Source organism: Galeopterus variegatus, unplaced genomic scaffold (genome assembly GCF_000696425.1).
Source record: "Galeopterus variegatus unplaced genomic scaffold, G_variegatus-3.0.2 Scaffold1633, whole genome shotgun sequence".
NCBI classification, from domain to species: domain Eukaryota; kingdom Metazoa; phylum Chordata; class Mammalia; order Dermoptera; family Cynocephalidae; genus Galeopterus; species Galeopterus variegatus.
Genome location: NW_007727744.1, coordinates 346,360 through 351,788, shown reverse-complemented (window position 1 = coordinate 351,788; position 5,429 = coordinate 346,360).

Genomic DNA, 5,429 nt, shown 5'->3' with positions numbered 1-5,429 from the left:
CCGACCCCTCGGGCGGGGGCGCCGCCACGCTTCCCAAGCGGCGCACTATCCAGTGCGCCACCGGGCCGGCCCGAGGCAGGTCTTCTTTGAGCAGATGAATACTTCACTGTCAGCCATCTGCAGAAGAGATGGGGCGCAGGGAAGAACCAGAAACTGCCTGGCCTGGGCTAAAAGGGACATGTCTGCAACTTGGGGGCAGTCTTTGTTTCAGAAGGAGAGGAAGGGCGGGGCAGAGCCCCCGGGGGAGCCCTCACAAACGGCGCACCCTCCTCAGGTACCATGACATCAAGAGGTTCCAAAGGACAGGGCATCTCAGACATGAGTGATGGCCCTTTAGTGCCCAGTAGCCCCCACCCACTCTCTTTCCAGGGTGGAGCCTTGGGAATCCGGGCGTTTCTTCATTCAAGGTGATGGCAGAGTGTTTATAGACGTTCCTCCAGAGTAAGAACTGGACTTCTGTAAGACTCATTCGTGTACATGGTCCAGCTCACACCACAGATAGGTACAAAATAAGGTCTGGGCTGAGGAAGAAGATTCATGAATAAAGTCAGCAAATCCAAATCTTGAACCTATTGGCTATGGGTCCCAGTCTTTTCCTCACCCTTCGTCCAGGTCCCTGACGTAAGGCCTTAATTGATAGGCTGCCTCCCACCCTCCAGAGCAGCTGCACACACATACCAGAATATTGGCTACAGCTTTGCTTGGGGCAATCAGATGCCTACCAGTAGGCAATTGGCTAACACGGCATGGGACCACCTCATGATGTCCTCTCTCTGAACCATCATGGAAACACTCCAAGGTGTAAGGCTCTTATGAAAAAAGCCAAGCCCAGAAGCATGTGTACGCGTCCACGTGCGCATGAGAGGAACGTCTCTGCAGGGACATGCTCAGGAAGCTGCTGAGAGTGGTTGCCTCTGGGGAGAGCAGAGGAGGGGCAGGCATCCGAGGGCAGCAGGGAAACTTATTACGCATCTTAGTCTTTTGCAGGGTTTGAAATTTTTCACATGGGGGAGTTTTGCCTTTTAAAAATAATAGACCCATTTTTGAAGTGTTTTAACCCTCCCCCCAACCTTGTTTATCCCTCCCTGTGGATTGGTAGGGCTATGCCCATTTCAGAGAAAAGAAGGCTGAGTCCCAGTAAAGCTGAGTGACTGGCCCCACGTCCCTGGGAAGAATCCAGTCAGGCCTCAGTACCTTCTTCCTCCCTCTCAGTCTGGCAGGGGTTCCAGCATGAGCGTGGCAGTTACCCTGAAGTGTGCGACTGTCTCTGGCCCATTTCCCCAGCTGCCAGCAGCCTGCAGGCGCCCTCCAGTCTGGGCATCTGGGGGCTGGGATGCCGAGCCAGAGCCGCTAGAGCCGCTAAGAGGGTCTAGGGCAGACTTCACTAACGCAGCTCGGCAGTGACATTGCTTGTAAAACATGGTCTTAAAACGCCTGTCATATTTTATCTGATGTTTAAAGTCAATTTTCTTTTTGGATGACACATAGTATGAACTGGCTGATCAATGATCTCTTTATCAGTCATAGACTCCAGTGTGTTACTCACCACCATGTCTGGACTCTTTCTGAGCAGGCCTGGAATTGACCCAGGTGCAGGGTTCCAGAAGGGCTGGGTTCCTGGTGAGCGTATGGGTCTGGGACTACCCAGACAGTCTTCCGAATGACTAATGGGGCTCCTATCTGTCTGCTGGGGCCACTGAAATGTCCGTACTGAAACATCTGTACAAGGGAGGCTATGCGCAATGAATGAAAGAGAGCAAAGACCTAAAAGAAGACATCCAAATGTGTATTCAGCAGCTACTAAGAGCCGTCTGCACTTGGCACTGCTGCCAAGGCATGTCTTTGCTTTACTCTGCATAACAGCCAGCGAGGTCCAGCCTTAACCTACTTCTTTTGGTTGCCAGAAAGAGTCTGAAGCCAGCACACATCACGGGAGAGGTTATGGAGAGACCAGGGAGGACTTTAGTGGGAATTCACCGGTTCTTTCAACAAATACTTTTTGAGGGTCTATGATGTGTTGAACACCATTCTGGGCACAGTAAATACATCAAGAAAAACAAGAATAAAAAGTCTGCCCTGGGATGGTGGTGGGCACTTTAAACAGGGTGATCAGAGATGGCCTCAGCAAGGAGGTAGATCTGAGCTCAGATCTGAATGATTTAAGGGGCCACGCCTGGGAAGACCTGGAGTATGAAAAGCCCAGGGCACGTGCTTGCCTCAAGTTACAGCATCAGTTGTTGCCAGCCTAGGATTGGCTGCCCTTGGCTCAGGTGCCCGCCCCTGCTCCAGTCAGCTGTGGCCGGGGGTCATGTGGTCTGTGGGTGGAGCTGATTCATTAAGAGGGGCTGTGCATAGCCCCCCAGTCAGGAAACAGCACCCTCATCTTACAGTTGGACCCTCCATGAGCTTAATTCAGAGACTACCCTGTCAAAAATGATTTTTAAAAAAATTTCTTGAAAACAATCGTCAGATCTGGCAGCTCACTTTTCTGCCAGGCACCAGTGGGCTGGAGTAGCCAACCCTTGAGGTGTGGCATCTGCTGTCCCTACTGGACACCTGGGACCATTCATGCTGTTACCTGGCCCCGTGGCCACTTGATTTGCCACCTTGATTTAACAGTTTGTCCAAGATCACAAAGGAGCTGGTAGGAACCGAGACGATGCTTTCCTGCTGCCTCCTGTGATGGCTGCCCATTAGCTTTGGCAGCCACTTTTGTCTCCAGCAGCTCTGTCCTCTGTCCTGCCACCAAAGGACCCCCTGAGCAGACAGGAGAAGGGTGGGCTCCCAGTGGTCTCTACCACCCACTTCTGACAGTGACATGTCATTCTTGCTGGCTGAGTCCTTTAATCCCTTCCCACAAGCCATTAAAATGGACTCAAAAGTTTTTCCTGAACAGAAAGGATGAGAACTGCTAGGATAAGCTTGGAACCTGGGCAGCAGGGGCTATGTTTATTCCTCCGGTGTCCCCCATGTCTGAGCACTGTGTGTGGCTCAAAGAACCAATCTTGAGTGGTGACTAATGGACCAAATGCTGCCTGCCAAGTCCAAAGGCCTCACTGAGGGACCCAGGCTTTGTCCAGTAGCAGGGACACCTTTCCCTCTGGCCAAGGAGCTTCCAGCAAGAGGCTAGAGGTGGGAGTTAAGAGGAATGGTGGGGCTGGGACTTCCTCTTTCTCAGGAAGGTGGGCTTGGGGGAAGGGGTTAAGGAGGATGGAGTGGGTGGGGCCTGAGAGGCAAAGCCAGGTCTCTCAGGCAGGCTCTGGGCTAGGAGCATGCCTGCTCCGTGCTTCCTGTTGGGAAGTTGCAGGCAGCCAGCTCAGCTCAGTTCCTGCAGGAGAGCCTACATCTGTGGCAAACAAAGAAAGTGCATTTCAAGGGAGGGAATGGTCACAGGCAAGTGGGGGTCTCAGGTACAGCTCAGATGCCCCCCTGGGTGCTCTTGGATTCAGAGCCAAGCCCACCCTCAGCAATGCTGCTCCTGGAGGGAGCAGACACCTTAGGGCTCATCAGTGCCCCTCATTCGTTCCTTCCTGCATTCAGCTTATACACGCCTGTTGATCACCTACTATGTGCCTGGCACTGAGCTGGGCTGTGGGGCTCAGGAATAAGGTAGCCTGTGACTAGTAGTGATGGAAACAAGTGATGACATTTATGACAGCACAGAGCAGGGGAACAGGACTGAGGGTCCTAGTGGTCAGGGAAGGCTTCTTGGAAGAAGTCACATTTAAGCTGACACTTGACGGTTGAAACGGAGTCGGTCACACAGAGTAGAAGAGAGGAGGTCCAGGAAGAGCAGAGCAGAGCAATGCTTGATGGTCCAAAGGCAAGCCAAGGGCTCCAGGGTCTGGAAGAAGTCTAGGCACTGACAGTGTGTGGGAGGCAGGAGGTGGGGACACAGGAGACCATATGGCAGGAAAGGTGGGCCAGGCCTCCTGGAGGCACAGTAAAGCCCTGGACTTTGTCTTGCTAGGGACAAAGTAAGCAGGAAGAAAACATGGTGGGACTTGTGCTGGGAAAGGGCCAACGTGGAATCAGGACACTCCGAGCAGACACAGGTCCAGGGACTCTGGCTTTGGGACACCTGCCTGGGCAGCAATGTGCAGTGGGGATGTGAAAAGCTGCCCTGGAACCTCCCCTGCAGTCCCAGGTGACACAGTGAAGCCTGTCCCAGCGGATGAGCCTGGGGCTGGTGAGGCTCTTCTTAATTCTGCGGTGGAAATCTATCTTCACTCTGGGAAATCAAACACCCTTGAAAGGCCCAAGCTGGAGCTGCCTTAATCTGAGCACATACCCTCTCGTGGCTGTATGTCCAGCTCGTGTCATTTATAAGTTCTCTTTGAGCCATCCTAGGGCCCAGGTTGCTTTGTGGCTTAGAGGATCCACAAAAGACTCGATTTGGGCAGGGACTGGGCTCATAAGGAAGGCTTCTAGCACACTGCGGGCCCTCAGCCTCCTGCTGGCAACCAGCACTGATGGTGGGGGCTATGGAGCAGTGGGTCATGTTTTGGGGCATGGGAGGTAGTTAGTCTCTCGGCGGGAAGACACACATCTCCCAGCACCTCCCACTTGGAGCCAGGATGCACGCGGGCATTTCAGAGATTTGCATCTGCATCTTCCACACAGGGCAATTTGGTGGCTCTGGAGGATTCTGAGGCTTGAAGGTCTTCCCTGAGCAGCAGCCAAGGGGTGGCTTCAGGGAACTTAACACACCCCAAATCTCCACCAGCCCCTCCAGCCACTCAGTTAAATATACACTCCAGGTAAAGACTGTGTTCCTGGTCTTCAGCTTCAAGACAAGTCCCCGACCGCCACTCCCAAGCCAGACTGCCAGCCCTTTAGCCTGTCCTGACTGTCCCTGCTGCGTGACCTGGCACACGACAAGGAGTTGGGGTGGGAATCTCAGAGCCCGACCACACCTGAAGCTTCTGGAGAGCTAGGCCAGCCTATGGGGCCCGGCTTATCCCAAGGTGGTCGTGGTGGTGGTAGCAGCCCAACCCCTCCACCCCCTCCTGCCTGCCTCCTCGAAGACCCATTGTGTCCCAGCTTCAGAAGTCACAGTCTGCCCCCTTCTGGTGGCTGGAAATTCTCAGGTAGCCTCTGGCTGTCCGGAACTCCAGCACAGGAGATGGGGTGAAGGTGCAGGGCTGAACCACATCCCAGTGTCCCTCCCCAGCCCTGGCTGTGGCCACACATCCTCCCTTCACCATAACGAAAGCCTCACCTGTATGTCTTTGACCTTCCCTGCAAATGCTGTCATGCACAAGTCACAGGAACAGGATGGAAAGGAGCAACTTCTCCACCTTGAACCTTGTGTTTCTTTGCCAGGCCAGGTTGCCTTCAGTGACCTATAAGTTAATTTTTAAAAACAAATATACTAATTACCATGGCACAGTGAAGTTGCACTGTTGNGATGCTTTCCTGCTGCCTCC